The sequence below is a fragment of the Otolemur garnettii genome, unplaced genomic scaffold (genome assembly GCF_000181295.1).
Source record: "Otolemur garnettii isolate 467f Iridium unplaced genomic scaffold, OtoGar3 scaffold00098, whole genome shotgun sequence".
In the NCBI taxonomy this organism is placed as follows: domain Eukaryota; kingdom Metazoa; phylum Chordata; class Mammalia; order Primates; family Galagidae; genus Otolemur; species Otolemur garnettii.
In genome coordinates, this window is record NW_003852493.1 from 3,062,347 (window position 1) to 3,090,227 (window position 27,881).

A 27,881-nucleotide genomic window follows, 5' to 3' on the forward strand; every position below is an offset into this window, starting at 1 on the left:
CTAAGGCCCCTATGGCCCTGGTCTCGATCACCACAGGAAGGAATCAGGAGTGACACAGATTAGAATTACAAGCTTGGGTGGCACCTGTGGCTCAAAGGAGTAGGGCACTGTCCCCATACGCCAGAGGTGGTGGGTTCAAAGCCAGCCCTGGCCAAAAACTGCAAAGAAAGAGAAGGAGGAGGAGGAGGAGGAGAAGAAAAGAAGGGAGAAGGAAAAGAAAAAAAGAAGCTTGTAGGAGGCAGGCTACCTTGTTTGCAGGGTAGCTCCCGAGCAACCTCCACAGCTCCACAGTAGCCTTTTATTGAGACAGTACAAGACAGGTGAGGGGAATATTAGACAATGACTACATGTCTAAGGATCACCATGGGCTTGGGCTTTCTCTGCATGGAGCACCAGGGGATGAATTGCCCGAGGGTCCACCCCCCCCCCAGCTGCAAATCATCTTGCTCAGAGGTTGTCTGGCTCTTGGGGTCCTCTACATTTCCTCCCTCTAGCATATTAAAGATATTTCTGGATAGGCAAGGGAGAAAATCTGTTGTTAGTTATTTCAGCCATTCTCCTCACTGAAGAGCTTTCCTTCCTGCTAAGTAAAAGAAACAAAAGGGCATATAAGTATAACAGAATTACACCAATGGAACTAATTTGGGTATAAGGGAAACTATTTTAGCCAAACTAGGCACCTTTGTGCTAATCATCACCCAACTATGTGGTATAGGCTGACCCATAGGACCCATGATGCTTTCATGGAAAGTATTAACCACCACTCAAATTTATGTTACGTGGGGAAGGGCTATACCAAACTCAGACCCTTTCCAAAGAGAATATAACTTTAAGTAAAAATCAGGTGCCCAGCTGAAACATATAAATCCAATAAGTGAAATTCTCTTACCTTGGCCAATACCAGAATAATTGTTACCTCAAAGTTCAAGGTCTTTGTTGTCATAACCTTCCAAGGTTTAGAAGATGCATACTAAGCATACCTGGGGCTTGATATTCAGCCCAAGATACTAAAATCCTGTGTCAGTCTTCCCACTCTGCATAGAAGCTCCAACTGCCTCTTAGGGAAAAGGGACCCTGACTGCTGTTAACTGCTTCCTGCTGATAATGGATGGTGATATGGGAGAGGCAGCTAGAGTTTCCACAGAGGAGACTGATCCAGGGTTTCTCTATTATGAAATTACCTAGGCCAAGGTCCTGTTAATAAAGGAAAGTTAGTAAAAACAAATTTGTTAAGGTGCTGGCAAGGTTTCCTACTCATGTCGAGTCTTAATCTAGCAGGCTGGTAACCACTGCTTCTTTTAATGTTCTGTAATAATATGGGCAAAACCTTGACCCCAGTGCAGTACATAACCAGGCTTCCACTCTGACATGTCAGGTTTTCTATAAAAAATAGGTGTTGTATTGGAGAGGATGGTGAATGAATGAGAGATGTCCAATGGCGTTCTACAGCTGTCTCTCCATCGTTGCTGAGATTCAGAAAATTGAGAGTGAAAAGAGCTCTAGTGAGCATATACACAGGACTGTTATTCAAGGGGAGGATTCCTCTCCCCCTCTCTGTTTGTCTAACTTATCTTTCAAAGTTTTATGATGTTACTTAATAATTGCTTTTCCTTGAGAGTTGTAAAGAATACCATGAGATAATTGAATAATCCCAAAATATAGGAAGGTATTTAACCTGTGAGTAGAATAAGAAGGCGCATTATCAGTATGTTTTTGTTTTTGTTTTTTCCAGTTTTTGGCCAGGGCTGGGTTTGAAACTACCACCACCAGCATATGGGGCTGGAGCCCTACTCCTTTGAGCCACAGGCACCACCCGGGTGCATTATCAGTTTTAATAGATCTAGGGATATCTCTAGGAGCCTGAACCTTTTCCCAGGCCCTAGGACAACACAGTCTTGTGGACTACAGCTATGTCATCATACTGAAGTTGATTGGGAAGCCCCAGCCACTGATCAGACCCAGTGAGCTATTCTGCTGTTATAAGGATTCCTCTCTGCTGATTTTGGCAACTCATCAGGTCAGCCTCCTCCTTCTACCAGGTTTTGAACTATAAATACTGTCCAGACTCAAGAACAGTTCTGGCTATCATATCCCAGTCATAAGCAATGAGCCACTGCTCTTGTGTCAGCCCCTGTAACAGACCTTGAAAAAATGGTGATTGCATCCCATATTGTGCTACAGCCTGTTTTAAATCTTTCAGAACCGCAAAAGTGATCACATGGTGATAAAAACGCTGGCCCCCTTGAGGGTGTTGCAGATCAGGAGGAATATCAGTGACCATAACCAGAAAAAGCCCCAAAGTGTCTTCCCTCTTAAGATCACTAGTTTTACACCCAGCACAGCCTTAATAACAGAAGTCACAGGTGGTTCATTTACATAGGGAGGTGCTGAGGGCAATATTGGGTGCTCTAAGTTGGTATTTCTGAAGGTGAGACTATCTGGTCTTCCAATTGTTTGATCTGAGCAGCCATAGTGGCCACAGAGGTAATTACTTGCTTATTTGTGTCTATATCATATGTTCTTGATTCCCAGTTCTCCTTAGGTCCAGCTTCCTACTGAACCTCACTATTCTCCTCACTTTCAAATTCTCCTTGAACATCACCTTCTTCCTCAGTTTTTGATTCTAGTGACTCCCCAAACAGGAAGTTACCCATTGTTTTCTCTAAATATCTTTGCTTATTTATCAAAGACCCCACTTATTCTAAGCAAGTTTCCCTAGATCCTAGATTGGCCAAAAGTCCCACCTGCCCTGAGCAGAGTTTCCCTTTGGACTTCCTCCCACTGTCTACCAAAGTTTTCACTTACTTCTGAGTGTCACTTTCCCCTTTGGTCCATATGCCTGGTGTCCTGTTGTATCCTGCTGTATCCTGCCGACTACATCAGATGTCACAACCCCTAAGGCCACTATGGCCCTGGTCTGGATCACCACAGGAAGGAACCAGGCATGACGCAAATTAGAAGTACAAGCTTATAAGAGGTGGGATAGCCCTGTTTGCAGGGTATACCTGAGCAATACTGCCTCTTATTGAGACAGTACAAGACAAGTAAAGGGAGTATTAGACAATGACTACGTGCCTAAGGATCGCCATGGGCTTGGGCTTTCTCCACAAGGAGCACCTGTGGATGAATTGCCCAAGAGTCCACCTCGCAGCTGCAAATCATCTTGCTCAGAGGTCGTCTGGCTCTTGGCATCCTCTACAAGGGAGTTCTTTTATTGATATTCACTTTAAGAACTCATTGAACCCTAAATATTGAATAATTGAAGAATAGATGTTGTAGGCTATTTCCTGGAAACTCTGCCTTTTATTTGATATGCTAAAGTTTTTGGAGCTATGATTAAGTTAAGGATCTTGAGGTGAAGAGACTCCTGGATTACCTGGGTGTGTCCGAAATGTCATCACAAATGTCTCTAGAAGAGAGAGGCTGAGGAAGCTAAGATCCAGAAGAGGGAGAGGCAATGTGACCATGAAGGCAGAGGTTGGAGTGATGAGGCCACAAGTCAAGAAATGCAGATAGGCATTAAAAAGCTTGACTCAGAGACAGAATCTCTCCCAGACTCTATGGAATTCATTTCAAACTACTAACCGACAGAGTAGGAAAAGAATAAACTGCTATTACTTTTAGCTACCAAATTTGTAGTAATTTGTTACAACAACCACAATAAACTAATACAAGAGATTTTCAGCACATTAAAGAACAGGGAAATGTGGTTTTCAAAAAAAACCCTACTGAATGGCAGTGTTCCTTGGATGTAGAAGAGAACAAAATGTTGCCTAAATAATGCTGACCATCAAAACTTCCATCACACCCTCAGCAGTGCCAGCAGCCATTGAAAATCCTTTTTTTTTTTGGTGGTATTGTTGTAGTTTCTTCTTCTTCTTTTTTTTTTTGACTGGGCCGGGTTTGAACCCGCCACCTCTGGTATATGGGGCCGGTGCTCTACTCCTTGAGCCATTGGTGCTGCCCCAGCCATTGGAAATCTAGGTGCTTGTGAAATTTCATCAGCATTTTGTATTTTCTGGTTTGGACATAATAAATATTCCACTCCAGAAATATTTACAACGAACTAAATATACCTTCACATTAACTCTTATGTAGATGTATTTAAACAATCAAGCAAGAAAACTATCAGAAATCACCATTTCTGATGTAAGTAAAATGTACTACACCTTTGACATTAAAAATTAAACCCATCATAAATTTTGAGTCATAAAGTGTATATTATGCATGATCTATAGGCAGAGTTTAGTTGGTTCTTGGAAGTTCATACTATAATAGATGTACTTCAGACTGTATGTATGGAATTGTGACAAAACTTGGTATTACTAAACCTATTGCCATGTTCTGAAATGTCACCAACAATGGTTCCACTTATTATGAAGAGTGCATATGGTGTATGGCTCCAAGGTTCTGTCTTATACCTCATTCAAATCAGAGTGCCATTTGAACTAACATGCTTAACTAAATTAACTTATCACTGAGTAATTACATTAAACATAAATGTATCTAAAATGTGTCCAAATTGTTTTCCCTGAAGAAGGTAGTTACTTTGACAGCATGTTAACAAGGCCTCAGGAATTATAAGACTGTGTGTTCATGCATATATGTGTGTGTGTGCATGCATGTATGTATACAATTGTTGTAAAATTGTTCTGCTTTTATATTTGAATCTTTTACATATGTTTCAGCTTTAATAATGCTGATAATAAAATAAAATCTTAATAAAGTTAATATACAGGAAATACATTATGAATTATAAATTTTAAGATGATCTAGTGGCCTATAGATCATCAAGTCTCACACCTTTTTTTTTTTTTTTTTTGATAGAAAACCAGAGTAAAACATAGATGTAAGTGATTTGGCCAAAGGCATATGGCAAGCTATTTTACAAGCCAGTAATAGGCCCTGATTTTCTGATTCCTCAAGATTCAGGATGCTTTATAGGCACCAGGACTGATAATTTATATTGTAAAAGACTCTGGTACAGATTGTTAAAGATCTCTGAGATTATCAATAAAAAACACACTCTGAACATAAATGACCACAAAATCAATTTTAAAATACTCAAATTGAATATCTCAAAAAATTAGTAATAGAGCTACCATATGATCCAGCAATCCAAACACTGTGTAGATATTCAAAGGAAATAAAATCAGTATGTCAAAGAGAGACCTATAGTGTTCACCATAGTCAAGATATGGAATCAAACTAAGTGTCCATGAATGAATGGATGGATGAAGAAAATGTGTCATATATACCCAATGAAATACTATTCAGCCTTAAAAGTAAATGTAATCCTGTCATTTAAGATGACATGGATGACGCTGTAGAAAATATTATGTTAATGAAAGTAAGGTAAGCACACAAAAACAAATACTGCATGATCCATCTCATTTATATGTGGAATCTAAAAATGTCAAACTTTTGTATTTTTGTTGTTGCAATTGCCACAGAAGTTGTCTTCATAAAGTCTTTCCCCTGGTCGATATCTCCCAGTTTTATTCCTAAGCTTTCTTTGAGGATTTTCATCATTTCATGCCTTAAATTTAAGTCTTTTATCCATCTTGAATCAATTTTTGTGAGTAGAGAAAAGTGCAGGTCCAGTTTCAGCCTTTTACATGTGGATATCCAGTTCTCCCAGCACCATGTATTGAACTGAAAAGCTTCTGTTCAGCTAAGGAGACAACAACCAAAGAAAATAGACAACCTAAACAATGGGAAAGGATATTTACATGTTTTGAATGAGACAAAAGCTTGATAACTCGGATCTATAGAGAACTCAAATTAATCCACATGAAAAAAGCCAACAATCCCATATATCAATGGGCCAGAGAAATGAATAGAAACATCTCTAAAAAAGATGAATGGCTAGCCAACATATGAAAAAATGCTCATAGTTCCTAATTATTAGAGAAATGCAAATCAAAACCACCCTGAGACATCATTTAACCCCAGTGAGAATGGCCTACATCACAAAATCTCAAAATTGCTGATGCTGGCATGGATGTGGAGAGAAAGGAACACATTTACACTGCTGGTGGGACCGAAAACTAATACAACCTTTTTGGAAGGCTATATGGAGAACCCTCAAAGTACTCAAGCTAGGTCTCCCATTTGATCCTGCAATCCCATTACTGGGCATCTACCCAGAAGGAAAAACAAATCCTTTTACCATAAGGACACTTGCACTAGACTGTTTATCACCTCTCAATTTACAATCACCAAAATGTGGAAATAGCCCAAATGCCCACCCATCTAGAAATGGATTAACAAGCTGTGGTATATGTATACCATGGAATACTATTCAGCCAATAAAAATGTGGAGACTTTACATCCTTTGTATTAACCTGGATGGAAGTGGAAAACATTATTCTTAGTAAAGCATCACAAGAATGGAGAAGAAAGAATCCTATGTACTCAATTTTGGTATCAGAACAGTTAATAACCTCATATACCATGGAGGGTAGGGGAAGGGGAGAGCAGAGAAAGAGAGAAGGAAGGGGGGAGGAAGGAAGAGTGGAGAGAGGGAAGGAGGGAGGGAAGTGGGACAAGAGAAGAGAAGAGAAAGAGAAGGAGGGAAGGGAGTGAGGTCTCAGTATGTGCCACACCTTTTGGGGACAAAACACAATTATAAGAGAGACTTTACCTAACAAATGCAATCAATGTAACTTGGTTTCTTGTACCCTCAATGAATCCCCAACAATAAAAATAAATAAATAAATAAAAACATGAAACTTATAGAAACCATAGGATAGTGGTTAATGGAGGCTGAGAGGTGGGGAATGGGGAGCTGTTGGTCAAAAAGCTAACAAAATTTTACTTAAATGGGAGGAATAAGTTTAAGAGTTCTATTGTGCATTATTGTGATTATAGTTGACAATGACATATTGTATACTTGAAAATTGCTAAGATAGTAGATTTTAAGTGTTCTTGTCAAAAACAAGTGATACCCATGTGAGGTAATAGATCTGTTAAACAGCCTGATTTGGCTATTCTGCAATGCATTCATTTATCAAGACATCACGTTGTTTACCGTAAATATTTTTGCTTATCAATTAAAAAATAAATATTTAAATTTGAAAGGAGCATCCATCAGAATTTAAATATTAAATTTTAAAATATAAAAGAGTTAGTGTACTTTTGAATTTTATAATGTGAAATGTCACCTTTTATCACTGAGGAGTAGGTATAAAATATTATTTAAAACCTCCTTTGTATCAACTCAAAATATTTTAGTATTACCTGATATAGTCTCATTTATCTTAGTTATTCATTAATCTATAATTCATTATGTGCTTCTCTATTGAAACAAAAAAAAAAAACAATTGGAGACTTTGCTTTGGAAAACTACAATTCCTTAATTTTTTTCTCATGTATCAAATGGACTCTTGAGACTATCCAAGAACTTGCAATTATGGTAAAGTTAATATAGGGAAGTACCCTGTAATCTTCCACATGTTTCAACATACATACACGTGTGTGCAAGCACTCCTATGTGTTTGCATGTGTTCGTGTGCCTGTATTTGTGGTAATGAAGTTTATTTGTTTGATTTTTAGGATCTAGTAGGGTAAGGAGAAAGAGCATGTTTATTAAGAAAGCAAGAATGCAGTAAAGAAAAAGGAAAAACATACTCAACAAAACAAAGATTTAAAGTGACAGACGACTATTTAATCAAAACTACAACTACTGCTTCTCATCATCAGGACAATTAATATATCTAGGAGTTACATGTTGAATAAATGCTTAAGTAGATTCTTGAGGATAGACAGCTGGGTACTCTGACAAATAAGAGATGAATAAATTTTAAAATGACTCAGATACCAAAAAAATCTCTCTTTTATTTCTACAATCTATGTTTTGTTCTGTACAAAATAAAACAAGTAATATACTTTAGAACAAAATTACAAATCTGAAAGAGACCAGGACTGGGAGCCAGGGGACCCAAGCTCTACTCTTTTTAGTCCTTGCTGGCTCTGTGTGTGACCTTGAACAAATCACTAAATCCTCCTGGGCTTCAGCCCCATCACTTTCAACATGAAGGAGGTCTAAGGTCCCTCTAGCTTTAACACTTGGTGACACTATGATTCCAATTCTTAGCTTCTCTCACAATATTTGACACTTTGTTGACATACTGTCAGAACAATTCACACGTTTGCTGAAAGCTGTAACAGAGCATTATCCGGTCATTAATGCAGTTTTAAGAGATACTTCCAAATATCCTTCACTGGATATTTGTTACAGCAATGATGTTTATGCTGTTGAATTCCTCAGTGATAGACAGATGATAGATTAGATAGATAGATAGAGATAGATAGATTGATAGATAGAGATAGCTAGCTAGATAGATGATAGAGATAGATAGATAGATATAGATAGATAGATAGATATAAATAGATAGATATAGATAGATACTGAAAGTCAACGCTGTTAGGTTCGTATCCGGTGAGTAACAGAGCTGTAAGACTAACCTGTGTAACAAAAAGTATCTTCATACAGAACTCCTGCTTATTCCCACTCAGCTAAAATGATACATAGATAAAATATATCTGACTCCATTTGTGCTTAAAAAAATTAAGAAGTAATAAAAGTTCTCTATTTTTGTGTGTATATGTGCACATCAGTGTGTGTATGTATATATATATATATATATGTAAATAGAAAAAAATCTGGAAAAAAGAAAAACAGATGTGCAAATTATAATGTTGCACTATATACTTCTGCACCATTTTACTTTTCCACAATGAAAATTTATGTCACTAATTAAAAACAAAACAGATAAAAGAAAGACAAACTTTTCTAACTTTATTCAGAGTTGAGCACGCTTCTTTTACAGCGTTCTGTTTCTTCTTTCCTTTCATAGATGGCTGCGTACATGTGTATGTATATGTGTGCATATATGTCATTCCCGGCTTGTGTCTGTGTATGCATGTATTGATATTTCAACTACAGCCACTGTCTGCTAAGCATTGACAGAATCCCAGGCACTGGTCTAAACACTTTAATTGCAATATATCTTTTAGTACTCATAACACCCCTGAGTGGATTCTTTTTACTGCCAGATGCTGAAAGAGTTATGCTGTTGAATGAATAATTTCTAGTGTATCTACCTTTTTATTTGTAAACAGGGGAACAGTCTGTGCCTATGTTGGCAATTATTACAGTCAGAAGTCACCCATTTCAGACATGTACGAAGTTCTCCTTCTCTAGACTGTTAGCAATCCCTTTCATTCTCCTTCTCCTGCACAGAATTACCATATTCCTTTGCCCCTTCCAGCCTTAGTCCATATCCTATCCACTCTTCCCATCAGACATAGGCTTTTTTATTCTAACATAAAAATATTGTTCTATACTCAACAATATTTTAGATTGTGTGCTTTTGGGTGTGTGTGCCATTATCTTTCATATTGCTTACCAAACTGGTACTGAAGAATGATTTTGCCATTCCTTATACAAAACTAAGTTTAAAACACAAATGCATCATCAGAATTATCACACAAATAGAGATACTACTATACTCAAGTAAAAAATTAGAATATTGGTTTATTAATTTTTTTATGCATTTCATACTACATGCAAGTAACACAAGCTGGCGATGAGGTATTGCTTTGATAAAATATGATAGAATCCCCATGTGAGCTGGTTAGCCTATATCCTGGCTCTGGGCAGAACTGACTTAAACCTTCAGAATGATAACAGTCTGCCATTTCTGAAAAATATCTCAAGGAAGAGACAGCCCCATCCTCACAGAAGAATTACTTTATAGTACTTCAGTGAAAAAACGAAGATGCATTATTTAACAGCTCTCCAAATCATAGCAAATGGGCTTTAAATTTATTAATTGATTTGATCCATTTTACTTTGAAAAAGTAAATAAAGTAAAGTAGAATAAATGAGCCATATAGTTCCAGCCGGCTGAATATTTTAAGCCAAACTGGAAATTAATGAGGTGATTAAGAAAAAATTGTGAAAGGAGAAAAAAAGAGGCCTTAAATACTTAATCTGGATGAGCACAATTGTAAACACTGTTTTATTCTATTGGATGGAAATATAAGTGTTTTGTGGTGATATACACTCCTCCCCCTGAGCCCTGCCACCGAGTAGGGGCTCCATGAGTGACAGTCTTGTCCCTGAGTGGGACCTTTCTCTGACACCTTTCTCAGCAGGCCTCCGCTCACCAGTGGGCCTGCAGGAATTGGTCCTGCTGACGGAGCCTCACACACAGTTTCCTCCCTTATCCTATCGCAGCCATGCTGTGCTGCACGAAGGGAAATGAGCTAGAATAGCAGACACACATCTCGGGAAGTGCTGGGCCACAGTGGAAGGGGCAGAGACGTCATTGTCAATCAAGACAATTTTCCTTTCTTTGCAGCAAGTCTAACACAGTTAACTCAGACAACCACCCCACCGTCGTACAAGTCAATTAGGTTTAGAGAGATTCAAATCTATACAATTTGTAAACAATCCGGAGAGGAGGCAGAAGGCTAGCATGGTCACCTGCCTCTTCACATTCAAAAGGATTTTCACATGCAAAAGCTCCCATATGGCCGGCCACATGATAATGCATGTTAAACAATTACAGCAGCTGCACGTTTTAAAAACATTAATATTGTTACTAATAACATCAATTGTTGATGTTATCTGTAAAAAAAACTAAAATAAAAAATTAAGGGCAAACCTGGGTCAAAAGGTAGTGCCAACATGTGTTTTATGAGGAATCATTCTGGCCTGCTCCCCGGCGGCAGGTCTCTCACCACAAAACAAATCATTTGCCAGTCACTGTGGACTAGGAGTTGTTGTAGTCAGAAGGTCAAACACACTGACTCTGCTGCTGGAGCCAAGTTCAGAGGAAATGTATGAAAAACTCAGAACGGTAAAACCTTAGGGTGAGCTATAAATACTTGTAAATACGCTAAAATTTATAGTTCATTATGCTCCTGTTTTGTTCTTTCTGCCAAAGTCAAATAGCACACGGACCTTCGTTTTAAAAGAAATCTGCTGTACGTTAGGAAGTGAGCCGCATGGAGGGCCAAAACTTCGCCAGTTCTCAGCAGGACAAATAGGCGCTGATTGCGGATTTGAACTAGGTTCGTCCTGGCCAGTGCCACGTGTGAACATTGCATTTTGAATGCAGGTGACGCGTGTGTATGTGCACTTTTAAATCGCTCTGGACAGTAAACCTTTCTACTTTTAGCATATTTTGATGTTACCTCAGATATCAACTGCTTTTTCTTCTGATATAAAGCTATTTATGAATTTATTTTTAATGAAATGTTATTGAGAGAATATATTCTCTATTTAAAACTAAGCCTCAATACTGTGAAATTTGGGTTGCATAGTACAGTTGAAGAAATCCAATAGGCATAGCATGTACCATTTTGCTGTACAATTATGGGGTTTAGCCACCAGCAATATTGGCCAAACTTGAAAGTTTCTAAAAAATTCAGAATCTTAAGCCCCCTTCCAGAACTACCGAATAAGAATCTGTATTTTAACATAGTTCCCCTGTGATTCTTACACACACTAAAGTTTTGAGGGACATGGATATAAAATGATAGCTCAAACAGCAAGGATATATAATACCAAATGTTTTCTTAGCAGAAAAGCGAAAATGTGCTTAAAATTCAGCTAGTTATAAGGCCGAAATTTAATTTCTACCACAAAGAAACAAGAGTCATATGATTCAGAATTGTTTTTGTAGGACACTGATCAAAATGTTTTCCAAATTATATCCCATGGGGTTTAATCTCTACCCCCAACACAATTGTATGTATTTTGAAAAAAGCGGAGTTTTGCCTTACTTATGTAAATTAAATTCAGACATAAATAATCAGCACTTGGTAAATCCCAATGACGAGACAATTTGCCAATTTCCTCTCTAGTGATGTTTAATCTCACTAATTGATCTAACAGTTTAGTTTTGTTTCAATCTGTTTCTCGATAAATGCAAAATAGCAACATTAAAGAATAAAACTGCAAAATAAAACATTTTCATTTCTTATAAAACTGTGACCCATGTATATGAAGGATCTGCCTTTCTTCCACAGAAACTGCCTCTCAGGGTTAGGTTAGAAATTCATTGCCACGGCACTGTGTAGGACTGCTGAGGAGGCCAGCTGAATTTATACCTGGCCTTGTACAACAAAGACCATTAATTTCCAGGTCTCCCAAACTGGGTCTTTGAAGGGCTATAAACACATCTACCGTGTTAGCCTTTTCAGCGATATTTTGAAAGAACTAATATCTACAGTGTTTTAGTCAGATCAAACACAGCCAAATCTGAAGTGAACCTGCCATATAAAGCTTGCCTTCCTGGCACTCACGAATATCCCACTTGAAAGTGTCAACATCCCTTTCAAAAACCCTAATTTTAAAAGCCAAGACCATCAGTTTATCAATATATCACAACATCATATTTGTCTATCAAAACTACCGAATCTTTGGGTGGCTTATTTTATGGGCCACTTTGAAAATCTGACAGTCTGAAAAATTTTTTTTCAGGTAAATAAACATGGATATTTTATCTTGAAAACTATGTATGTAATTTCAAGGATTCACTGGCCTCCACATGTCTATTCCATGGAATCCAAGGAAAGAACCTCAGATTCATGTGGCTCACCCAATACTGTGCAGAATTATCCAGTCCCAATATGTACCAATAGGGACTTAACCTACAAAATATCATTAGCAGGCACACACACCTTGTTTCTTCCTTGATACATATGTTTATTTTCATAATTGCTGTTGTTTAGAGAAGGAAAATTCTCAGTCCTAAAATTAGTTTAGGCTTAAAAGAACAAACATTCTTGAAACAATTATGGATTATTTCATTAACACTCTCTTCCCAAATATTAATGTGGAATTCATGTGTGACTTTCCTCTGATTCCTCAAATTTCAGAGTGGGCATATTCTCTGCAAAAGTGTTTTGATACATTTACACAAAGAGTAACTGAATGAAACAAGTCTAATTGCTATAACAGCCGCAGAGGAGGGACAATATCCAACAACCTAAGAAAATACTGGACTGGGAGCTTCCAGGAAGTGTAATCAAACTATTCCATTCATAAACTCATCACATCACGGTGATAGGGAATGGAGATGGACTAGAATAAGAAACACCTCTCTCACGAGTATGTTGATTTGATAGTTATTTTAAAATTAAACATTGGTTTTATCTGGATTAGCACGTATTAGTGTCCTATGAATTGCTTCATGAATGCTAAGCATCCCAGAAGAAAAACAGCAGTCTTTGATCGGTAAAGTATATCAGGTATTCTACAAATTCCATTCTGGACTAACTGTTCACCACGTGTCCTCTGGCCGTATCTTACCTTGAAAGGAACCACGAGCATAAGTCCCCCACACTGAAGCCATCATATGCAAGACTGAATATCTACACATTATTTTAAGAAAGGAGTTTCCAGTATGTAGATGATGAATTATGTGGGTCGGAGGAGGGTATTCTGCGAAGGATTTGTCATAAACATACATTATTAAGGAACATCTGTTTATTCCATCTTTCCCAAAGATGCAATGAAGCTGGCAATGAAATCATTTTAATCTTAGGCTACATTATTAGAAGCACTATAACTAGAGTATGGCAGAGATAATTTTCATGGAATCATGAGCTTCACCTTGCACAACAGTAGCTTTCTGGAAATCGTCATTAAAAACTCAAAGACAACTATTTAGCAACCAGAATGGTGAAGAAAACTAAAATTTTGAGAACTGAGAGAAATGTACAAATTGTTTTCATATATTTAAGGAATCAGTAGAATACAGATTGGATTTTTTTAGTGTGAATCTGAAGAGAAACATAAGAACCTGAGTGATGGAAATTATAACCATATAATAAAAATGGAATGGAATGCTTCCAGGATTAAGCTGAAGAGCTACAAATGCACCTACAGTTGGAAGAGTTGTAAACACACTCACAGTTTTATCAGTGAATTTATGCCAGACAAACCCTGGACAGAGACCTGAATAAGAGGCCATGAATCCTCACATGTCAATTTATATTAGATTTTTGTTTACCAGACTCACAATTTTTTGTTTTATACATGGTATATGTCAAGCAAAATATGAATAAGCTATCTATTTATTTTATTCCTAGTGGCATATTAATTGATGATATCATAGATCCCCAGTTACTATTCCACCCCTGGTTTCTATGGTTACTGTACACTCCTCTTCCTGGTTAAGGGCTATGACCTGGCCTCTCCCATTCAGTGATTCCATTATTTTATTAAAAACCACAGAATCGACCAGTTTGATGAAAGCATTTCACATTGTGTGCAAATCTAGCACATTGTACCCCATGATTGCATTAATATACACAGCTATGATTTAATTTTAAAAAACCCAACTAAACAGAATCCCATTCTATTTTGTTGCTTTCTCCCATTAGCTTTGCCTGCAAAGGGCAGCAACACTTACCTTTACAAGGATCCTGAGAATGTTCTCTTGGCCTCGTCTGAGAAATGCTCAGGGAAGATGGTATGGTCACTCATCATAGATCCACTCCAGTATTCTCTTCTCCCTGACCTTACAGTAAGCTAAGAATATGCCAGAATTATATCTTTACAGATTTTAGGTCATTGTTAAGTCCAGGCTTTATTCTTAATTGACAAACACAAATTGTATATATTTATGGTGCACAGTAGGATGTTGAAAATTGCTGAAGCTATGAACTACCATATTGGTAATCCAATATTAAATTTTTTGAGGAACCTCCATTTCATTTTTTATAATGACTATACTAATTTACATTAGCATCCACAGGGAACAAAGGTTCCCTTTTCAACACATCTTTCTCAACACATTTTTTTTTCTTTTTGATGATGGCTATTCCAATAGGCATGAGGTAATATCTCATTGTGGTTTCAATTTGCATTTCCCTGATGATTAATATTGGTGAATATTTTTGTATATATAAATTTGCCAATAACTATTGGCCATCTATATGTTTTCTTTTGATAAATGTCTATTGTGGTCCTTTACCTACTTTTTAATTTTTCTTTTTTGCTATTGGGTTGTTTGAGTTCCTTATGTATTTTGCTACCAACTCCTTATTACAACAGTCCCCAACCTTTTCGGCACCAGGGACCAGTTTCATGGAAGACAATTTTTCCATGGACAAAGGGGGAAACAGTATGGTTTCAGAATTATTCAAGTGCATTACATTTATTGAACACTTTATTTCTATTATTATTACATTATGGTATTTAAGGAAATAATTACACAACTTGCCATAATACAGAATCAGTGTGAAACTTTAACTTGTTTCGTGCAATTAGATAGCCCCAGTGCTAGCATTACCACCAAGCTCCACCTCAGATCATCAGGCTTTAGATTCTCATACAGAGCACACAGTCTAGATCCTTCACATGCACAGTTCACTGTAGGGCTTGCCCTCTGTTAAGAATCTAATGCCACTGCTAATTTGACAGATGGCAGAGCACAGGTGGTGATGCAAACAACGGGCAGTGGCTGTAAATGTAGATGAAGCTTTGCTTGTTTTCCACTCACCTCCTCCTGGGCAGCACAATTCTTAGCAGGCTGTGGACCAGTACTGGTCTATGGCCCAGGGGTTGGGAACCACAACCTTGTCAGACACGTATTTTGCAAATACAGTAGGACTTCCATAGTTGACCACCTCCCTTCAGTTGACCACATTGACTCATTCCTTAAATTAACCCAATTTTCAGAGGCCAGACATACATCACATGTATGTATTAGTATAGTAGGTCTACGTATGTGGTAGTAAGTATGCTACTTGACCATCTCTGTATGGTGATCAATTTGTTACAGTACCTGAATGGTCAACTTAAAAGGGTTTTACTATATTTTGTCCTATCTTATAGGTTGTCTCTACACTTTGATTGTTTCATTTGCTGTGCAGAAGCTTTTCAGTTTAATGCAATCCCTTTGTCCATTTTTTCTCTTTATGCATGCATTTTGGGGTCATGTCCAAAAAAATCACTGCCTACACCATTGTCATAGAGCTTTTCTCCTGTGTTATTTTTCTAGAATTGGTGTTAGTTTGAGTTTTACATTTAAGTCTGTAATCCATTATGAGTTAATTTTTGTGTATGGTGTGAGGTAAACATCTAATTTCATTCATCTACCTGCAGATATCCAGTTTTCCTCAACATCACTTATTGAAGAGACTGTCTTTTTACTATTGCTTGTTCTTCACATCTTTGTCCAAAAACAATTGAATATAAATACCTGAAATTATTTCTGGGATTTCTATGCTGTTCCATTGGTCTATATGTCTTTTGATGCCATTACCATGATGTTTTAATTACTCTAGCTTTGCATAGATTTTGAAATCGCATAGTGTGCGACCTTCAGACTTGCTCTTTTTGGTCAAGATTGCTTTGAATAATTAGGATCTTTTTGTTCCATGTGAACTTTAGAAGATGTTTTTCTATTTTTTTGAAAAATGTCATTGGAATTTTGATACAGATTGCACTGAATCTATAGATTGTTTTGATTAGTGTATACTCTAGGGGTTGTATGAACATGACAATATTAATTTTTCCAATATTATGAACACAAATATCTCTCCAATACTTTTGTCTTCTTCAATCTCTTCCACCAATGTTTTAATTTCATAATCTTCAGTGTATAGATTTTTCTCCTCTTTTGTTAAATTTACTCCTGAGGTTTTTCTGTTTTATTTTGTTTTGTAGCTTATTTCTAGTAAGATTGTTTTCTTGATTTCTTCTTTGGATAGCTCTTTGTTAGTGTGTAGAAAGATTACTTATTTTTAATTTGAAATTTTGTACTCTGAACTATGCTGAATTTTTTTATTAGTTCTAACAGTTTTTGAGGAGTGTTTTGTGTTTCTATAAGCACAATCATGTCATCTGTAAACAGGGACAGTTTAACTTCTTCCTTTATAATTTGAATGATTTTTCTTCCTTCCTTGATTGTTCTGGCTATAAATTCCAGTTCTGTGATGGATAGAAGGGATGTGACAAGAGTGAGCAACTTTGTCTTATTCCTCATCTAAGAGAAAAAGTTATCAACATTTAACCATTAAGTATGATTTTAACTTGGGCTTATGATGTGCACCTCAACCAGAAAGTGTGCAAAGTACCCATTGGGTGGGAATTTACCCTGCTCTTTCTTCCCCTCCCCCTACTTGACTTTCAGTGACTTTTGGTTCCCTATGACCACATAGGTGTTCATCAACTAGCTCCAAATTAGTAGAGTACATGTGATTGTTTTCCATTCTTGAGATACTTCACTTTGGAGAATATTCTCCAATTCCAACCAGGTTGGTTAAAACATAGTAAATCACCATCTTTCTTATATCTGAGTGATATTCCATGGTATACATATACCACGTTTTATTAATCCATTCATATATTGATGGTCCCTTGGGTTGTTTCCATATTCTTGGGATTGTGAATTGTGCTGCTATGAACATTCGAGTGCAAGTGTCATTTCATAATTTTTTCCCCCTCCTTTGGGTAAATCACTAGCAAAGACCATGGAGGTTGAACTAGTTTGCAGTCCTACCAACAATGCATGAGTGTTCCTTTCTCTCCATATGAAGAGAAGCATCTTTTCTTTAAGATTTTATGCTATGATCCCTGTTCACTAGGGTTAGGTAATATCTCAGGGTGGTTTTGATTTGAATTTCTCTGATGATTAGAAATGTTTAACATTTTTGAATGTGTTTGTTGGACATTAGTCTATCTTATTTAGAAAATACCTATTCATGTCTCTTGCCCAAATTTTATGAGGCCATTTGATCTCTTCTCATTGATTTTCTTGAGTTCATTGTATATTCTAATTATCAGTCCTCTATCAAATGTGTAGCATGCAAATATCTTTTCCTACTTTGTAGGTTGTCCATTTGCTTTGTTAACTGTCTTCTTGACTATGAAGAGGCTTTTTAACTTGATCAGATCCTATTCCTTTATTTTTTATGCTGCTGTGATCACCAATGTGATCTTTTTCATGAATTTATTCCCTAGACCAATATCCATAAGAGTTTTTCCAACACTTTCTTCTAGAATTCTTATGGTTTTATTACTTATGTTTAGGTCTTTTACCCACTGTGAATTAATTTTTGTGAATGGTGAGGGACGCAGGTCCTGTATCTGTCTTTTACATGTGGTTATCCCATTCTCCAGACATATTTATTGAATAGGGATTATTTTCCCCATTGTATATTTTTGTTTGCTTTGTCAAATATCAGGTGGCAATATGAGGATGACTTCACATCTTCACATCTGGATTCTCTGTTCTGATCCAATGGTCTATTTCTATTTTTATGCCAATACTATGGTATTTTGATTACTGTAACCTTGCAGTATAGCCTGAAGTCTGATAAAGTGATGCATCCAGATTGATCTTTTATAAGATTGTATTGACTATTTGGGGTCTTTTCTGTTATCATATGACAAGTATAGCTGTTTTCATGATGCTGTTATTTTAATGAGAAATGCATTAATTCTGGTAGATTGCTTTGGGTACTGTAGACATTTTAACAGTGTCAGTTCTACCAGTCTGTTAGCATGATATGTTTTTCCACCTGTTTACATTCCTCTGCAATTTTTTTTCTCAGTGTTTCAAAGTTCTCCCTATAGTGATCTTTGACTTCCTTTGTTAAATATATTCCAAGGTATTTCATTTTCTTTTATGCAACAGTGAAGGGTATTGTGTCTTAGATATGATTCTCAGTTTGACTGCTGTTTGCAGATATGAAATCTACAGATTTATGTACTTTGATTTTAAAAGCAAAGACATTGTTATAATTGTTTATCAATTCCAGGAGTCTCTTGGTTGAGCCCTTGGGGTTTTCTAGATATAAAATGTTATCATCAGCAAAGACTGAAATCTTGACATCTTCTTTCTCCATTTGGATACCTTTCATATCTTTCTCTTGTCTAATTTCTCTGGCTAGGACTTCTGGTACTATGTTGAATAATAGTGGTGATAGTGGGCATCCTTATCTAGTTCCAGTTCTAAGCAGGAATGCCTTCAATTTTTCTCCATTCAGTATGATATTATCTATGAGTTTGTTGTAAATGACTTCTATTATTTTGATGCAAGTCCATTTGTGCCAATTTTCTTACAACTCCAAAAAGGATGTTGAATGTTCTCAAATGCTTCTTCTGCTTCTGTTAAGAAGATCATATGCTCTTTGTTTTTACTTATATTAATGTGGTGAATTACATTTATAGATTTGCATATATTGAACCAACCTTGCATCTTTCGGATGATGTCTACCTGGTCATCATTAATTTGTTTTGGATATGCAGAAGAATTCTGTCTGCTAAGATTTTATTGAAAATTTTTATTTCTATACATATTATAGAAATTGATCTGTAGTTTTCCTTTTTTGTGATGTCCTTTTCTGGCTTTGGTACTTATAATTGCTTCATAGCACGAGTTGGGGATGTACATTTTTTCTCACTATTGTGGGATAGTTTCTGGAATATAGGTACAAGTTCTTTTAAAATTTGATAGAAATCTTCTGTGAAACCCTCTGGTCTATGACTTTTTGTTGGAAGATATCTTTTTTAAAAATAATTTCAGATTAATATAAGGGAACAAATGTTTAGGTTACATTGCTTTCAATTCTAAGGTAAAGTTCAAGTTGTAGTTGAGCCCTTTGCTGAGGGGACATGCTAAACACCCCACATTCTGCACATTAGGTAGGATACCATCAGTTTTCCTCCTTCCACCTTCCTCTCTTCTTCCCTCCCCCTTGCTAGACTATACTGGTATTTTTTCTTTAGTGTTGCTTCAGTTTTAGTGCTTGAGATTGACTGATTCAAGAGTTCTATTTCTTTCTGGTTGAGTCTAGGGAGGTAGTGTGATTCTAGGAATTTGTTCATTTCTTTCACATTTTCAAATTTATATTCATAAATATTTTTATAATATTCAGGAGTAATATTCATATTTCTGTGATATTGCTTGTTATATCACCTTTTCCATTTCTGATTGAGTTTATTAGAAACTTTACTTTTATGTTTCTAGTTATTTTATCCAAATATTTATCCATTTTGTTTATCTTTTCACAGAACCAACTTTGTGCTTCATTAGTCTTCTGGGTGGTTATTTTGTTCTCAATTTCATTTAAATCTGTTCTGATCTTGGTTATTGCTTTTCTTCTTCTGGGTTTGGGATTGGTTTGCTCTTCCTTTTCCAGTTACTTGAGATAATTCAATAGATTGCTTATGTGTAATCTTTCTAATTTCTGAATGTGGACCTTTCAGGCAATGAGTGTCTCTCTTATAACTGACTTTGCAATATCTCACAGGTTTTGGTAGCTTGTGGCCCCACTGTCATTTAGTTCAAAGATTCTTCTGATTTCTGTCTTTATCTCTTCCTTGACTCAACCATTAGCCAGCAATAAGTTGTTTACTTTTCCTGTCTTTGTGTTTATGTTGGAATTTAATTCTAGCTTTATTCCATGGTAATCTATAAAGACACATGGTATAATTTTTAATTTTTTGAGCTTGTTGAGACTTGTTTTGTGGCCCAGGATGTGATTAATCTTACAGAATAATCCATGAGCTGATGAGAAAAATGTATATTAAGTAGGATGGGGGTGGAATGTTCTATAAATGTATGTTAGGCCCATGTAAACTAGAGTCATATTAAAGTCCAAAGTTTCTTTGTTAAATTTTGGCTTGGGGAATCTGTCCAGTTCTGACAGTGGAATGTTGAAGTTCTGCTCTACTATGGTTTTATTGTTTATCATTTCTTTCTTTCTTTCTTTTTTTTTTTGCTTCAGATTTTACTTTTTTAATTTTTTTTATTAAATCATAAACATGTGGATCATGTATACATTAATGCATTTATGGGGTACAACGTGCTGATTTCATACAGAATTAGGAATGCTTACATCACACTGGTTAATGTATACCTCACTTTAGTTCAAGAAGAGTTTGCTTTAAAATGTGTGATCACCTAGCATAGGTGCATAAATATTTAAAGTCGATCTGTGTTCTTATTGAATTGTTTCTTTATCAATATATGTCTCTCTTTGTCTTTCTTTCCTTTTGTTGCTTTGAATTCAATGGTATGGGCAATGAGATTTGCTACTCTCAATTTCTTTTGGTTTCCCTTTGTATAGAATATTGTATACAATATTGTTTTCCATCCCTTAACACTGAATGTGGATATGTTCTTGTGGGTTAGATGCTTTTCTTGAAGGCAGTAGATACTTGACTGATATTTCTTATTCATTTAATCAGCAAGTGTTTCTTCAGTGGGGAGTTCAAGCTCAAGCTATTCACTTTCATTGAGAGGATTGACAAGCAGAGTAACCTGCCATTCATCATGTCGTGTGACACTATTGCTTTAATTTATCTCTTGGGCCATTGTGGTACTAAGCTTTAACTTTTAGTTTCTGAAAACATTACACTTATGGGAGTCTATTATGCTGTTCTGGTTAGTGATTAGTGCAGGTCTAAGTTATTCCTGCAGGGTATGTCTAATGTTGACAAAATTCCTCAAAGTTTGCTTATTGATAAAAGATTTAATATCTCCCTCAATTGTGAAACTTAGTTTTGCAGGAGACAAAATCCTAGGCTAGCAGTTGTTCTGTTTAAGAAAATTAAAGTGAGGATAGAGCCCACTCACTTCTAGCTTCTGATTTCTGCTGGCAAATCATCCGTTAAACTGATGAATTTACCCTTATAGATCAAGTGCTACTTATGCCCAGATGGTTGCACAATGTATCTTGGTTATGCTTTATTTGAATGAGTCTTCCTGAGGTTCCATGCCCATTTAGTAATTGGATGACTGAGTCTCTGGCAAAGTTTCAGAAATTTTTATGACAATCTCTTCTGCTAGAAATTACATGATTTTAGGACTCTCTTTTTTCTATCAGAGAGTGCCATAATTTGCATGTTTGTATGTTTTACATAGTCCCACAATTCTGTCTTTGAGATTGTTCTATCTTTGATCTCTTCTTTTGTGCCTCTTTAAGTGACTAGGTTAGCATGAGAGTCTTATCTTCAAGTTCTAAGATTCTTTTTCCATGGTTTAATCAGTTTCCTAAACTTTCTTCTTTGTTTTGAATCTTACTGATGCCCCTTTTAATTTTTTAAGCTCTATTATGTTCTTCCTAACTTTGTCTAGATTCTTGGTGACTTTTTCTTTAATTGTATTGATTTCCTGAAACATTTTTGTCTCCTTTCCATGGTTTTCTATTTTCTTTTCAATTCTGTTCATCTCATTTGTCATCTGTATTCTGAATTCCATTTTTGCCATTTCAACAATTTTTTAATGGTTGAGTTCTCTGCTATAACACAGTTGTGATCCTGTGAGGAGTTGATCTATTCTGAGTTTTCATGTTGTCAGAGTTCTTTTGCTGCTTTTTCTTCATGTATGTTTTCCCCCCAACTTCTGAGTTAAAAAGTTAAGATGACCTTATACAGCAGTTGGAGGTATTCCTGCAGTGTTCTAATAAGAAGCAATCTCTATATGGTGCTCTCTCACCAGTGGTAAGTTCTGGGTGTATTGTATAAGTTCCTGTGTTTAAGTGATTTGCTGAAACCTGATGCCAGGTAACTGACAGCTGAAGGTTGGGAAATTACATGCAGGGCTGGACTTCTGCTCTGCTGCATTGGTGGACACTGGGATAGGGTCTTTTGTGCTAGGTACAACACTAGAGACTTGAGAAAATTGTTGCAAGTTTGGGGAGATAGGTTGCTTCTCAGGGGTGATGAGAAAAGTTCTGCTTCACAGAACTCACAGTCCTTGAGCTCTGTGCAGGGAAGGGGACCAAGACATAGTGACAGAGAAAACTTGAAATCTGAAAGGAGGTCTGTGAGGAAGGGTAAGGGTTGGATACTGGAGACAGGGAACCAGCTAATCAGGCCTAGAGGGCAGAGTTCAAGCTGGATGAATGACAGCTCAGACTACAAGTCTCTAAACCCACTCAGATGCCATGTCAAGTGGGGCAAATATATACATCTCTGACCCCAGTGTCATAGAGATCTTGTCATCCCTCCTAGAACCTGCTGAAGTACAACTGGAGCCTTTTGTCTTCCTCCTTGATGGTAGCCTGCTAGGCTACACCCCTGTTAGTTCTCACACCAAGATCCTTTCTCACTCTTTGAGGGAAGCTCTTGGTTTCACATCACCATTTTTGGCTTAGAGGAGCTACCATCAGATCTACTCCCTCCCCAATACACCACAAGCCAAGCATGACACACATGGTGGTGGTTTGGGATGGGTCCAGTCACTTTTCATTCTCCTCTACACCCACTGTCTGGGAATATAGCTCTGCATAAAATTCAAGTCAGTCCTTAGATCAACCTAGCTGGAGGCTATGGGAAATGGTGCTGGCTATTTGGCATCTCAGATCTCACAGTAATACCCATGGGCAGTCTCTACTCTTGAGTTATATATATCCCTGACCTCCTGCTTCCTTTGTGTTTTCTCTCTCTCTTTCTCTCTCTCTCTCTTTCTCTCCTCCTGGTGTCCTGTGCTATACTTCCATGACTTTACAATGTCATTTCTGTATTTCTGAGTAGAGCATAGAAATGGTGGCTGTTGCCTGTGGTTCTCCCCACTTTTTCTAGTAAAGAGTGTTGATAGGCTGTTTCTAGTCTGCCATTTTTACTCCTGATTTGTATATGTTGAACTCTATTTTTATCTCAGGAATAAATCTAACTTGATCTTGATGAATGATCTTTTAATGCATTTTGCTATTATTTTTGAGGATCTTTACATCTATATTTATCAAGGATATTTACTTGTAATTTTCTTTTCATGTAGTGTTTTTGTCTGGCTTTAGTATCAAGTGAATACTAGTTTTGTAAAATGAATGTGGAAGTATTCTCCCCTCTTCATTTTTTTTGAAAACTTTGAGTCACTTTCCACAAAAATTAATTCAAAGTGGATCATGGGCCTAAATGTAAAACACACACAAAAAAACACTTTTTCAGGGGTTGTTTGCTATTTTTTTTTAAATGTATTGAGTTCCTTATAGATTCTGGTTATTAGCCCTTTAACAGGTATATAGCTTTTGAATATTGTATAGGTATACAATATTCTATATACGAATTTACTTATTTCTGTAGATGGTCTATTTTCTCTGTTGATTATTTTCTTGGCTGTGTAGAAGCTTTTTAATTTAATCAAGTCCCATTTACTTGTTTTTGTCATTGCTATGATTGCCATTGGGATCATCTACATAAATTCTTTTCCTAGATCAAATTTAAAAGCGTTTTCCAACATTTACTGCAAGAATTCATATTATTTCATGCCTTACATTTTATTCTTCTATTTTGAATTAATTTTTTGTGATGGGTGAGAGATATGGATCCTTTTTTATTCTTTTAAATGTGGCTATCCAATTTTCCCAGAACAATTGATTGACTAGGGTTTCCTTTCCCTAGTGTAGGTTGTTGTCCACTTTATCAAAGATTAGTTGGATATATGTGGGTGGTTTTATAACTGGATTTTTTTCTTCTGATTTGGCATTTTATGTCTCTATCTTTGTTCCAATAACATGTTCTTTTGGTTACTATTGCCTTGTAGTAAAGGTTGAAGTGTGATGTGATGCCTCCAGATTTCTCCCCTTTGCTTAAGACTGCTTTGGCAATTCTAGCTCTGTACTTTTTCCAAATGAAGCATAGAATTATCTTTTTGAGCTCTATGAAATGTCATTGGCATTTTGATCGAAATTTTACTGAATCTGTGAATCACTTTGGGTAGTATGGACACTTTAACAATGTTGATTTTACTGATCCATGAGCATCATATTCTTTTGTTTGTGTGTATCATCTGCTTTCCTGGGTGTATCATAGTTCTCTATTTCACCTTGATTAAATATGTTCCTACTTATTTTATTTTATTTGTAGCTATTGTGAATGATATTGAGTCTTGATTTCACTCTTAGCTTCACTGTTATTGGTGAATAAGAATTTACTGATTTGCATACATGATTTTGTAACCTGAGATTTTGTTTAGTTTATTTATCAATTCCAGGAGTCTCTTGTTGGAATCTTCAGGTTTTCTAGATATAAAATCATGTCATCAGCTGAAGAGAAATTTTTCAAAAGAATATAAACAAATAACCAGCAAATATATGAAGAAATGCTCAACATCATTAATCCTCAGGGAAATGCAAATTACAACCACAATGAGACACCATCTTACCCTGTCAGATGACAATTATTAAAATGTCAAAAAAATAATAGATGCTGTTCTGTATACAGAGAGAAAGGAATGCTTGTACACTGTTACTGGCACTGCAAATTAGTATAACCTCTATGGAAGACAGTATGAAGATTTCTCAAAGAAATAAATGTAGACTTAACCATTTGACCCAGCAATCTCACTACTAGGTATCTACCAAAACGGAAAGAAGTCATTTTACCAAAAAGACACCTGCACTTAAATGTTTATTATAGCACAATTTATAATCAAATAGATGTGGATGAACTTAAGTTCCCATCAATTCATGAGCAGATTAAGAAAGTACAATATGTGTATGTGTGTTTGTACGTGTGTAGATATGGAGTACTACTCATCCATAAAAAAGAATACAATAATGTCTTCTGTAGCAACTTACATAAAAGTGTAACCCCTTATCATCAGTGAAATATCTCAGGAATGGAGGAATAAAAACACAATATGTTAAATAAATATGTTCTCATTATTAATTGGGAGCAAATCTATAGACATATATGGGAACGAAAAGATAAGCAGACATCATTGGAAATCAACAAGGGGGCAGAGTGTTGGAAAGAGAGATAGAAATTTGTCTGGTAGGCACAATGAACACTATTCAGATTAGAGGTACACTAAAAGCTCAGACCTAAGCCTCACACAAGGTACTCTTGTGACAAAAACATTTTATACCCTTAGTATTTTGAAATTAAAAAGAAAACAAAAAGAGGTCAATTTTAGAAAGAATTATCTATCCCTCTCCATGATTGCAACTGCCATTATTGTCAACATGACAAACATTACATGTAGTTACTATTAATTTAGAACCAATTAATCAGCCCTCATGTGCACAGATGGAAGTAAAACTCAATGGAAATCAAGCAAGGGGGTGTGTGGAGGAGGGGATGGGTGAAATCATACTTAATACATACAATGTCAATGGGTGATTACAATTTTGACTCAAGTATTATAAAAGCAATCCATGTAACTAAACATTTATCCCTACATAACATGAAATTTAAAAAAAGAAAAAGTCTGCAAAGGAATTTTAAACTATAGTCAGTGATCTTATCATTAGCAGCTTTATTAGCATTGTTATAATAAAAATATATTTATATGGCTTAATTAAATGATGAATAAATTATTATAATAATTACTAACTACCAAGATTGTCAACAAAGTGAAAGAAACATAAATTTTAAAGAAATAAATAAAAATAAATTAATAGGAACTACAGGTAAAATTTATGATTTACATTTTTACTTCAACAACTATATATAAAATAGCCTTTTATATATTCATATATTAAATTATGGCCTTTAGATATTTTGCTCATGTAAAGAACCAGGGCTGCTTATAGAAATGGCTTTTTTCAGAACTTGGACATAAATTTTATAAAATAAACCTGAAACAATGTGAAATGACAAGAAGTAGGGAAGATTACTGGGGTCATTTAAAAAAAAGTCAAATCAAAAAACTCGCTTTGTATTAAAATATAAATTTGATCACCAAGAATAATAATGATTAGTGTTGACTTAAAACATAAAGGACATAAAAATCAAGTTCATAATATTTGCATTAATTACTTGTTACAAACAGAGTTTGTTGGATCAAGAAGTTGTTATTCTAAAAGGTATTAAATAAAGGAGGAAAAACATTTTTCCCACTTCTCCCATACAAACTTTATTTCTGAGTAAGTACTTATTGAGGTGAAACTCATTTTATCAGTGAATTGTAGCTGATAAATGGAGACTGAAGGATTGAATGAGAAATACCATTTTTCAATCTAATGAAAGAATGGATCATATCAATGATTACCATCATTGGTAATGGATTATGCTAAAAATATTAACATAATTGATGTAAATTAAAATAACAAATACACATTTTAAATCTTTAATGGAGGATTTAGGCTGATACTATACGAAGCTACAGATAACATTCTTTCCAACATTTGCAAGGAAATTTTAAAATAGACACAAAAGCAGTAAGCATGGTATAACAAACTCAATAACCCAGTACATGGCTTCAAAAATTATCAATGTATGGGCAACTTTGTTTAACTCATACTCTGACTTCTTCCTTCCCCATATGAGTTTAATTTTAAAGATATTTTAGATGTGGTGTTATTTTATCTGTAAACTTTCATTATCATCTCTAAAGAAGCTTTTTAAACTATCCCCATTATTATTTTCATCTCTAAAAATATAATAATACTTCATTAATCTCATCAAAATCAAGGATCTGAATCATTAGTGTCTTCTAAAAAAAATAATAAGTACATTGTTAATCTAATCAAAATCAAGTCAGTACTTACATTTAGCCTGCTTGTGAATAGTTTTGAAAATGTTTATTCATTAAAAATTGGAACCAAACAAGGTTCATAGAGTGTAGTTGATAGATATTTCTCAGATTTCTCTTTTGATCCTTTGTCTATATATATATATATATATATATATATCTGCCTCTCATTTTTTTCCTTTGTTGTTGCTTCCCGTAGTCTGTTTTCGGGTATTGTATTCCACTCATGAGTTTAGCATATTATTCTGTCCTTTGGGCCAGATTTAGAGGCCTGGTCAGTTTTAGCTTTGAGTTTTGTCCAAGATTACAGATATTTTCTGATATAAAAGGTGTTTTTTCCAGGCTTATCTTGTACATTATCTGCTGCAGACTTAGATCATAGAATCACTCTTTTTTCAATGCCTACTGTCCTTTCATTGAGGA